Source organism: Capricornis sumatraensis, chromosome 11, assembly GCF_032405125.1.
Source record: "Capricornis sumatraensis isolate serow.1 chromosome 11, serow.2, whole genome shotgun sequence".
NCBI classification, from domain to species: domain Eukaryota; kingdom Metazoa; phylum Chordata; class Mammalia; order Artiodactyla; family Bovidae; genus Capricornis; species Capricornis sumatraensis.
In genome coordinates this window covers 31,820,339-31,832,645 of record NC_091079.1, presented here as the reverse complement: position 1 = coordinate 31,832,645, position 12,307 = coordinate 31,820,339, and positions in this window count along the sequence as shown.

The following is a 12,307-nucleotide window of genomic DNA, read 5'->3' as shown; positions in this document are numbered from 1 at the left end:
GTAACTACTGATTCTTGTTCTCAATAGCATCTTTTGACTAAGCCTGAGCTTCAGATGGCAATTGATTTGGTTCCATGTACACAACCTGCCTATGCAGCTCTATGACTTTCAGTGAGTTATCCAGATGAGTTACAGCATATCAGAGTACCAAGAACAGCGGCTTCCAGAGACAGTAAACTCCTAAGAAATGGCAGTGGAGGTGGAGATGGTGCTATTGTTACTAGGTGTCTGGCATTGCCACCTGTTTTTGTCATATCTTTTCCTAGTTAGAAGATTTATAGACCTTTTTTTTTAAAGAAAATAATATCAAAATCTCATATGAAATTGGGCAAAGACTGAAAATGCTAACTGTACCATCATGACCTTTGGTAGCACAGTAGCAATTATCATTATCAATGTACTAGGAGCCATCGGTGGTGTTTTACGCCAAGTTTTTCCGTAGTGGTTATCTTTAGGAGCATTCTTTTTTTTTTTTTTTTTTTCTCCCCACTTGCCCTTTTATGCAAGCATTGTTCATGTTATTTCAGAATCTTTTCTGCTACGACTTTCTAATTTGCTTTCGTCCCCGTGGTTAGTGGTAACTACAGATTGCTTCCATTTTCCCTTCTGTGAGTGAAGTTTTCCTTCTGCTATGCCCTACATTTCAAGAGACTCTCAGAAGTTAAATTGCTGAATCAAAAGATACAAATGTTGTCAAAATCTATCTTTATCTATATTTTTAAAAAATAGACTGTTAGAGAGAAATTTTAGGTTTACAGGAAGCTACAGAGAGCTCCCATTTACTAGTCCCCCGGCAATTCCGCATATTCTTAACATTTTGTATTAGTGTGGCACACTCGTTGTAATTTATGAACCAATATTGATATATGATGATGGTCTAAAGACTATGGCTTACATATAGGGTTCACTCTTTATATTGCATAGTTCTGAGTTTTTGACAAATGCATAATTTTATGTATCCGCCATTACAGTTTCACATAGAATATTTTCACTCCTCTAAAAATGCCCTGTACCTCACTTATTAATCTCTCTCCCTATCCTCCCAAACCCATGGCTACCACTGATCTTTTACTTTCTTTGTAGTTTTGCTTTATCCAGAACATCACGTAGTTAGAATTATATGGCATGCAGCCTCTTTTGTTTGACTTCCTTCACTTAGTAATATGTGTTTAAAACTCCTTCGTGTCTTTTCGTAGCTTGATAGCTCTTTTTTTTTTTTTTTCAGTACGGAATAATTCCTATTGTCTGGCTGTAGCATAGTTTAATTATCAGTTCACCTACTGAAGGACATCTTTGTTGTTTCTGAGTTTGGCCAATTTTAAATAAAGCTAGTATAAACATTCGTGTGCAAGTTTTTGAGTGGACATAAATTTTTAACTCATTTGGGTAAATCTCATGAAGCAAGATTGCTGGATCACATGGTAAGACTATTTTTGCTTTGTAAGAAATTGTCAAAGCTTTATATTTTGAACATTTATTAAGCAATTTTAGTTATAATACCACTAACATGGTTAATCGTCAAAATAACCTCTGGGTTGGAAGTTATTAGTTTCACCTTCTGATTAATGTTATCAGGATTTATTACTGAAAAGAGTTTTGAAGGTCTTTAAACCTCTTAGCTTCCTGAGAGCAGAATCTGCCTCTGGTGTCACCTCCAAAGCCTCCATGGCATATTGCATGCAATAGGTGTTCAATTAATGTTCCTTACACATCAAAAAACCACCTCACTGCACAAATAAGAACATGGAGATCCAAAAAAGGAAAGGAAAGTGCTTCTGGCTAAACATCATTTTACTCACGGAAGAAACTATGCTAAGAGTTAACTCATGCTTTGTCAATTTTTGGACCAACATTTTGAGTGACCAGACTCTGGATCATTTTGTGTGATAAGTTGCTTCAGTCATGTCCAACTCTTTGCAATACTATGGACTGTAGCCCACCAGGTTCCTCTGTCCATGGGATTCTGCAGACAAGAATACTGGAGTGGGTTGCCATGCCCTCCTCCAGGGGATCTTCCTGACCCAGGGATCAAACTCGCATCCCTAAAGTCTCCTGCATTGGCAGGCAGGTTCTTTACCACCTGGGAAGCCCCTCTGGGTCACTAAATTCAAGCAAATCAAGCTTCAGGACTCAGACATCCATACTTACTGTTGTAATAAACACCCTCTCCTCACTTTCAATCCCACCCACTAACATGTCTCCCAGAGAGGCCTGAAGTGATGTGTTCAAGTGGATAGAGTACTTGGTGGCAACAAAGTCTCATAGCAAGCAAAGGCAGCAACAACAGTGACAACAATAAAAGAAGTCAAGAATTCTTGATTGCTTAAGTGTTTTCAGGCTGTTTACATGTATTATTTCACTTCAGCATCACAGCTACTCTCTGGTTAGGCACAATTAAATTAGTGACAATTTATTGAAATACTGTAGTCCATGGGGTCACAAAGAGTCAGACTAAGTGACTGAACTGAACTGAACTATTGAAATGTGATTAATAAACCACTACAGTGGGTTGCCATGCCCTCCTCTGGGAGATCTTCCCAACCCAAGGATCAAACCCACATCTCCTGAAGCTCCTGCATTGCAGGTGGATTCTTTCTGCTGAGCCACTGGGGAGTTCCCTAACAAACAACAACTTAGAGGTAAGAAGATTGAGCCTCAAGGAGGTTGAATAGCTTGCTCAAGGCTCCACAACTCTTAGTGGAAAGCCAAATGTCCATTCAGTCTTGAGTCCACTCAGCTGCAACTTAAGAACATGAGATGTAGAGTCAAATGGACCTGGATTAGTATTCTGGGGCTAATCATTTTGCCAGCCATGTGCCCTTGCCCTTGTGATTTCTAACTGCAATGAATCTCCATCTGTAAAATGTGAATATTAATAATTACCTGTGGCAAATGCTTTCTGCTTTCCCCTCAGTAACCATTGCCTCTGCACTGCACAGAAACTTTATATGCTCAGGTCTCCTCAGAAGGAGGCCTCAGATCTCAAGAAAGAAAAGCCCCAATCCCAGCCTCATGAGATGAATCAAGATTGGTTTAAACCAGATAGACATGGTAATGGCAGGTATGTTATCTAGTTTTGTTAGGAGAAGCATACTAGGGAGATGAACCACACACCCCACCACCACTGGGAGGAGTCATTCTTATCTTTTTTTCTGAGTGGATCTTGGACATAATACCTGGAGGTGCAGCAGCCATCTTGCAACCATGAGGTGACAAGCCAACAGGCAGAAACAGGGGAGCAGAAAAGAAAGAAAGAGTCTGGATCTTTTAATGCCTTGTTACATGGTTCCACCAGCCTAAGACAGCAGATTACCTTCAGACTTATTAAAATGATTCTTACTGGTTTATGCCACTCTAAGGGCTCAGACAGTGAAGAATCCTCCTGCAATGCAGGAAACCTGGGTTAAATCCCTGGGTCAAGAAGATCCCCTGGAGAAAGAAATGGCTACCCATCCCAGTACTCTTGCCTGGAGAATCACAGGAACAAAGGAGCCTGGCAAGCTACAGTCTAGGGGGTTGCAAAGAGTTAGACATAACTGAGCAACTAAGCACACGTGCGCGCATGCACACACACACACACACACATCACTCTAAGCATAGTTGTCTTTTATTTGCAGCTGAAAACATTTCTAATGGATATATAGACTTCCACCAGAGCACAGGGTTAGGGAGTTTCATGTGGTGGTCAAAAACCCAAATACCAGAGCCAGAGTTTCTGAGTCTTGATCTAAGCTCTGCCACTAACAAGCTGCATGACCCGGCAAGTCCCCCAGCTCCTCTGTGAGTTGCTGTTCTTGTCTATAAAATCCTCACTAACAGTGTGTTGAGTTTTGTATGAAGGACAATACCAGTGCGTGCCTTGTACTGTTAATAGGAGCATTAAATGACTAAATGTTTTATAAAATGGTTAGAACATTGCCTGACACATAGTAAGTGGCTATACACATGTTTTTCAAGAAAAACTGAGAGAAAAATTAGCCATTATCAAAGTCTTGATCTGACCATCAGGCCTCTAGTGGTATTTAAGCAGAATATTGACCATGTTGCCACTGAAACTCAAGGAGCATGAAAATGCCCGTAAATTTACTCTCAAACCAGCAATAGTAATGGTTTCTTTTTGACAGAAAATGTTCCTCAGAGAACACTGACTTGTAAAAAAAGGAGGGGCTGTGACTACCAAGTCGTGTCATGAAGTGGAAGACTGAAATACCCAGACTCACCCATGCAAATGGGTGTGGGTCTCCCTTGGCGGCCCTTTTAGAAGACTCTAGACATTGTTGAACTTGTTTTTGAAAGGGTCTTTCCAGCCCGTGGCTTATTCTTTTGCATCTCCTCGCATCTTTCTTGCCAGTGCTTGGGAGGGTGAGGATGTGGAGGGAGGGGTGATGCCAGTGGTCCAGGCCCTTCTGTGCCAGAAGGGATGAGCCCCCTGGCCAGATGGAAGGGGGCAGGTTTCACCTGGATCTTTCCCACTTTCTACGACCCACATAGCGACCCTCCGTAGAGATCAGATTTGAATTTGGGCAATGACTAAGCGCTTTTGGAAACCTACCTTGTTCGTGAGGGTTAAGAATCATTCGGGAGGTGTGCCCATTATCAAATCCTGTGGAATCTGCCTTCAGACTACATACTCATCCCAGGCCTCTACTTTCTACCGATGACAGTCCAGACCAAGCCACCACTACCTTCTGCTTGGATTCCTGCAGAAGCCTGTGTCCTATCTGGCCTTTCTGTTTCTACCCTACCTACCCGCCTTAAGGGTAAAACAGATTTCCCTGGTGGTCCAGTGGTTAAGACTTCACCTTCCAGCGGCCGTGGTTTCTATCCCTAGTTCCCTGGAGGAACTAAGATCCCACATGGCACAGGCATGCAGGGAAAAAAAATAATAAAAGAGTAAACCAAATCGTGGCACTCATCTGCTCAAACTTTCCAACGAAATCCCATCTCATTTAGAATGAAATCCGAGGTTCTTAGTATGAGTCGCAACACCCCCTCTGCCACTTACCCCATTCCTGACCTTACTCTCCACACTGGTCTTCTTGCAACGGGCCAAACATACCTGAGTGCAGGTTGGCCTCAGGGCCTTTGCACGTTATGGTTCCCTTCTCTGGGACCCTGTTCCTTGTATTTCTTGCCCAGCTCATTTCCTCATTTCATGCAGGTGTCTGCTCAGATGTCAACTCTCACAGAGGCCTTCTCTGACCATCCCCTGGAACTTAGCTTCCTTCACTTCTCATTTTCTGTTATTAGCCAAAATTCTTAGGACTCACTGATAGTATTACAGATTTGGTGACTTTTTATTTATTTATTTTTAATTAACTACTTATTTTTTGCCACACCAAGTGGCATGCGAAATCTTAATTCCATGAAGAGGCATCGAACCCAGCACCCCTGAAATGGAAGCACAAAATCTTAACCACTGGACCACTGGGGAAGTCCCTTGGTGACTTTTTACATCACCATCAGAATATCAGCCTTGAAAGGAAAGAGGCGTTGTTTTGTCCATTCAGGTGTCCACAGAACCCAGAACATTGTGGAACTGATGCTCAGTAAATACTAAGTTAGATAACATAATGTGTGTCTGGTTAGCGATAAACGGTGTCTGACAAAGTTTTAAGCCTGATATCTCTTGTGATCCTGCTAAGCTGGCCCTGATTCTACTTCCAGAAAACTCAGGACACATTCTGAACAACAAAAGCAACAGCTGGACCAGTGTTTTAAAAAATCCAAAGAGAAGGCTTTGAAAGTGAACATATAGGTGACTGAAAGCTTCCTCCTGCACTTGTTTTAAAGCCATCTGCATCACATTTAGTTCTTCCTTTGAACCTGGGTGCCAGACAAACAGTCCCACACATGGTGTCTTTGCATCACTCAGACCAGGGTTCTCATCTGTGATGGTTTAAAAACAAAACAACCCCATTCCTTGACATTCTCCCCATCGAAAGACGGGATTTATATCATTTACTTGAGTCTCGGTGATTGTTTAAGCGGCGATGGTCATGCAGCGTCTTCAGGTTTCCTTAGACACTCAGTCTAGTCACAGAGACTGCCTTGCTGAAGAAGCTGCATGGCGGTGCTCTGGTCTGTGGTCTCAGCTGAGCTCCCAGCCAGCACCCCAGGGTTGGCTGATAGCCATGCAAGCTGTCATTTTGGATGTTTAGACCATCTGTACTTTCAAATGACCACAGCCTGATATCTTACTACAAGGGCATGAGAACCATCCAGCCTAGCCCTTCCCAGGTTCCCCATCAAAAAGGCATGAGTAACGTAAAGTGATTGTTGTTTTACAGGCCAAGTTTTGCAGTCATTTGCACTCAGCAGAAGGAACTAGGAGTCCACGCTCTTTCTCCCTCGTACGAAGCAGTCGTAAGTAAGACTTTCCTAAATATTCTGGGCATCAGATCTCATATGCAAGTGAAGAGTGACAATATGTTTATGTGGTGGTTGCTTAGAGGAAAAGCAAGGTTTGTTTTAAACCTCGCATGGTTCCCAGCACATACTTTATTGCCTCAAACCTAAGATGTTATCAGTTATCCAACTCATGATTAATTTGTGTGCCAGAAGAGATGTGTGTGCATGCTCAGTCGTGTCTGACTCTTTGTGACCCTGTGGACTGTAGCCCACCAGGCTCCTCTGTCCATGGGATTTCCCAGGCAAGAACTCTGGAGTGCGTTACCATTTCCTTCTCCAGGGGATCTACCCAACCCAGGGACTGAATCTGTGTCTACTGCATTGGCAGGTGGATTTTTTTGCCACGCAACCACCAGGGAAGCCCAAATAGACTTCTAAGTGCCATTGACTGTAGGACACATACCATTTTTGGAGATGTTGAAATTTGAAAAGATGTATATATTAGGACCTTTGATTTAAAGAGTGAATAACATAAACACCTAGTTAAGCCTGGACACAGAACAAGACCCACCCAGCCTAATTTGAGGTTTTGAGGACCAAGAGGAGATCTTAAACCAAATGCACCTTGGTATGAAAGTCTCTAAGTAGCCATGCCATTCTATACACTATAAACAAAGATTAACGGAGACAACCTGCGGTCCAGGCAGAAAGTGCCTTCCTTGGGCAGCTGTCAGATGGTTACAGTTCAGGTAACATTGCATCACATTTGTTTAGCAGAAGTGTATTTTGCAAGAGGGATGAAGTCAGATCCCCAAATCTGGCTGTGAGTAGGCAAGTTCTTTTCAGTGGAAACTCTTCTCTGGTAATGGTAATAGACCAAGCCCCATTTCTCTTTGATTTGGGAGTCTCTTATTTTTTAGGACTTGATGTAGTTAGTTCCTAAGAGATGTCAGCCAAGGAGCAGAAGGGATCTGAGCAGAAAGACAGAGGAGACTCAAGCCATGTCAACCAGAGCAGAAATGCAGAGAAGCCTCAGAGTGCTAGCAGGCACCGAGAGGGAGTCAGTACAACTGCCCAGAGTTAATGTGTTGGCCCTCATTTGAAAGGTGAGCCTCCTTCAGGACAAGAGAGGTTGAGTCTCTTGCTCAGCGTCACATAGCTCCATTATGTCCACTTTGTCCATCAAACACAGAGCCTGTGCTCTTACCCACAGTGCTGTGCTGGTCAGAATGTTTGCAGAGACATGGAAATGAATTCAAAGGAGACTCCAGGAAGCCCAGGTCTGTGGGCACAGCTGTCTTTACAGCCTTACCTAAACAGGGAATTCATTTTAACACCTACCTTGTCTTTGCCAATGTGAGTTTTCCACCTATGAGGCTTCTCTTGTCTCCTCCTCTTCCTATGAAAATCAAAGCATCTTTCAAGGCCCAGCTCTAACAGGGCAACTGAACCCTTGTTCCCACAGGGAGATTCCTGGCTGCCCTTGGATCCGAGTTCATTGTCCCTGGGACAAACTTGGCAGCCCTCCTGGTGTCAGCGGCTTCTATTAGACTGGAAGTTTCTTGAGGCTCTGGGATTAGACTGAATTTGAATCCTACCTCTGTGATTTATGATGTGTGTCTTTGGGCATGTTTCTTAGCCTTCCTGGGCTTTAGTATTGCTAAATCTTTGAAATGGGAATAGCCTTAGTATCTACTTTTCAGGACTGTCCTGAAAATGAACTGTGTTTGGTTAGGTCACATGGTTAGGGGTTGTTATTGCTTGTTATTATATAGAGAAACTTGGAAAGTATCTTTATGGATCCACTCACTTAGTTCTCACAACCAGCCTAGCAGGTGCTTTTACCACCAGCCCCATTTTACAGATGAGGAAACTAGGGTAAAGTCATTTGCTCACAGCCTCACAGCTAGAATAAGACAGAACTTTATTTTTATCTTTTTAAACTCTCTCTCAATGGAATCCCACTGGAAATCTTCCATGGAATGAATTCTGAGGAGGTTTTATCATGTACCAACCTCAGCAGTTCACTTCAGTTCAGTCGCTCCGTCATGACCAACTCTTTGAGACCTCATGGACTACAGCACGCCAGGCCTCCCTGTTCATCACCAGTTCCTGGAGCTTACTCAAACTCATGTCCATCCAGTCAGTGATGCCATCCAGCCATCTCATCCTCTGTCGTCCCCTTCTCCTCCTGCCCTCAATCTTTCCCAGCATGAAGGTCTTTTCAAATGAGTCAGCTCTTTGCGTCAGGTGGCCGAAGTATTGGAGTTTCAGCTTCAGCATCAGTCCTTCTAATGAATATTCAGGACTGATCTCCTTTAGGATGGACTGGTTGGATCTCCTTGCAGTCCAAGGGACTCTCAAGAGTCTTCTCCAACACCACAGTTCAAAAGCATCAATTCTTCTGCGCTCAGCTTTCTTTGCAGTCCAACTCTCACAACCATACATGGCTACTGGAAAAACCGTACCTTTGACTAGATGGACTTTCGTTGTCAAAGTAATGTCTCAGCTTTTTCATATGCTGTCTAGGTTGGTCATAACTTTTCTTCCAAGGAGCAAGCATCTTTTAATTTCATGGCTGCAGTCACCATCTACAGTGATTTTGGAACCCCAAAAATAAAGTCTGTCACTGCTTACACTGTTCCCCATCTATTTGCTGTGAATGATGGGACCAGATGCTATGATCTTAGTTTTCTGAATGTTGAGTTTTAAGCCAACTTTTTCACTCTCCTCTTTCACTTTTATCAAGAGGCTCTTTAGTTCTTCACTCTCTGCCATAAGACTTGTATCATCTGTGTATCTGAGGTTATTGATATTTCTCCTGGCAATCTTTATTCCAGCTTGTGCTTCATCCAGCCCAGAGTTTCTCATGACATACTCTGCATATAAATTAAATAAGCAGGGTGACAATATACAGCCTTGATGTACTCCTTTCCTGATTTGGAACCAGTCTGTTGTCCCATGTCCAATTCTAACTGTTGCTTATTGACCTGCATACAGATTTCTCAGACCTGCATACTTCTTCCTGCATATGTCTCTTGACCTGCATACTTCCTTAATAAATGTTAATTAAACTCCCTCAACAAAATGAATTAGATTCTATTTGCCAGAGAACATTCTGAGTAAATGGAGTAAAAGCCATTGCCAAGTCAAGCTCTTGCCTCACACTTGGGTAGCCCCATGAGAAGCTTGGGGTCCCTAAGCGTGGAGAGTGGGAAGGGACCCCATTTTGGCAGCATAGTGGTATCCTGTCTCATTGTGGACCTGGTGAAAGTCAAGAGGCTCAGAGGGGGCCCCAAATAAGCACAGTGCCCCAGCTCACTGCACAGATAGGGCAGCGAGTGTCGTGATGGGGTGCAGCTGTGTCCTTGGCTGGCAGTCGATCTTCACTGTAGCAGCCACAGAAGGATCATAGCTGTGATGGAGAAAGACCCTGGGGCGGAAATGCTTGAGGACCTACTCTGGGTCCAGCACTAAGAGAGTTCTCCCAAACAATTGGGGATTTTCTTCATATCTACTCTTGCTAACTTTTATTTTTTCCCCATTGTCCTCAGAGATTTTCTGTATGATTTTAGCCCTTTGAAATGTATCGAGACTTATTTTGTGGCTCAGCATATGGTTGGCCTTAAGGAATGTTGCCTGTGCACTGGAAGGCATACCCTCCAGGTTTGGGGGGGTGTTCCCTGCTCTTGTGCAAGGCCCAGTTGGCTGACTGATGGACAAATGTCATCACACTGCGTGCTGCTCAGGGGAGAGGAATGAGGGACTGACTGTCCGTGTGGGTGGGAGGGCACGGCCAGCCCCTGACCCCAGGAGGCAGACCTTATGCCAACTCGTCGTCCACATAGCCCAAATGAGAAGAAAAGGCCACGATTCTAAACAGACCTCTGAGGCCAAGAGAAAACATCTTAGGGATTTGCTGGAGGGAAGGGAAATATCCCCATGGACTCGGAGAGCTCGCTCTTCCTGCCTGCTCTCTTGCGCATTCAGCAAACACTTATCAGAGACTTGCTCTTCCTAGTTGCAATGCAGTGATGCCTAGCAGGGCAAGGGGCATCATGGGAAAATGCTGTACATATCGGAATAGAGTCATTCTTGCTTTGTCTCTCCTCTTGGTTATGCACATCCACAGGCAAAGCAGGAGGGTTTCCATCAGGAAGCTGAAAGGTGGGACAACATACTGCTATGTGGAAACCTATTAGAAACCTTCAGGGAAGTATTTCTTGAAGCACAAGGGACTCATGCTTTCCTAAGTTCTGGTCCTTCCAGGTTCAGAGAGTTTTGGAATTTTTTCTTTTTTTGTGTGTGTGCCTTGGACCCTTTTGGGAGAAGGCAATGGCATCCCACTCTAGTACTCTTGCCTGGAAAATCCCATGGATGGAGGAGCCTGGTAGGCTGCAGTCCATAGGGTCGCTAAGAGTCGGACGCGACTGAGTGACTTCACTTTCACTTTTCACTTTCATGCATTGGAGAAGGAAATGGCAACCCACTCCAGTGTTCTTGCCTGGAGAATCCCAGGGACGGGGGAGCCTGGTGGGCTGCCGTCTATGGGGTCGCACAGAGTCAGACACGGCTGAAGCGACTTAGCAGCAGCAACAGCAGGACCATTTTGACTTTTCAGAATAATGCTTTCAAAATGCATATTAAAATGCATATTATAGAACACTCAGGATTACAAAGGAAAGCAATTATGTTGAAACACAGTTCTATGCATGGACCTCCCTGTCCCTCCCTGGGAGAGGGAGCCCAGCTTTTAGGAAAGGGTGGAAAGATTCTTGGTTGATAAGGAAACATAGTGTCTCCCCAGGTTGGTAATTCTATGTTTATGGAACTGATTACCTCTGAGGCAGGCAGGATGGGAGGTTTTGCTTTCAAATAGGTTTGGGGAATACTAGAGTGGGTAGCTGTTCCCTTCTCCAGGGGCTCTTCCCAAATCAGGGATCAAACCCCGGTCTCCTGCATTCCAGGCAGAGCCACCAGGGAAGCCCAAGAATACTGGAGTGGGTAGACTATCCCTTCTCTAGTGGATCTTCCTGACCCGGGAATCGAACCGGGGTTTCTTGCATTGCAGGTAGATTCTTTACTGACTGAGCTATCAGGGAAGGCTTACAGAAGACTGTCTTCACCTGCCTTTGGTGAGTTCAAGGTTTCTATTTCTTTGCACTCCAGACTGAGTGTCTTAACTTCTAGAAATAAGCCAGATTGCCTCAGCTGAATTTTCTTTTACATTTCCTTGGTTGTTCCCTGAATGGAGGGAGGGTAATGAACTGTCAAGAGGATGAATGGGTGGGGTTAAAGGCTGACTGTGCTGGGATGGAGGAAGACCTGGGGTTGGGTGATCAGAGAACATGTTTTTGGGGTAGCCTTTGGGGTCACCTGATGCAACTCTAGCTGGGCGTTCACTAAAAAGAGAGTGTAGCCCAGGAGAGTGGAGTGACTCTTTATTATTTACTTTATTTTATTTTTTTGGGGGGGTGATTCCTGATGGGAGCTGAAGAGAAGCCTGAGGTTCAGAGAAGACCTATGCTGTACTCTGGTAGGTGGTAGAGGCTGTATGCCTCATGAGACCCAGATGCCAGTTAGGAAGGAACTATTGGCAGCCACTTTGCTTATATCCCTCATTCTCACCACTGCCCTAGAACCTAGGAATCTGCATTTTATCCATTAATTAATGGATGCTGACCAGAGTTAATCCAAGGTCACCCATCTCCAGCGAGAAGCGGTAGAGCTAAGATCAGATTCCACACAGTCCCAGAATCTGAGATCTTTGTTTCCATGACCCCATGCCCAGCTGCCTCTCTTTAGCACAGAGGCCGTGGGTGTACCTCCTGGGATCAGGTTGCCTGGGAACACATTCCAGCTCCACTGTGGAATAGCTCAAGGGTCCATGGCAAATTCTTGACCCTCATCTGTAAAATGGGATGATTTTAGTATTTTCTTTATGGACTTTTCTTTT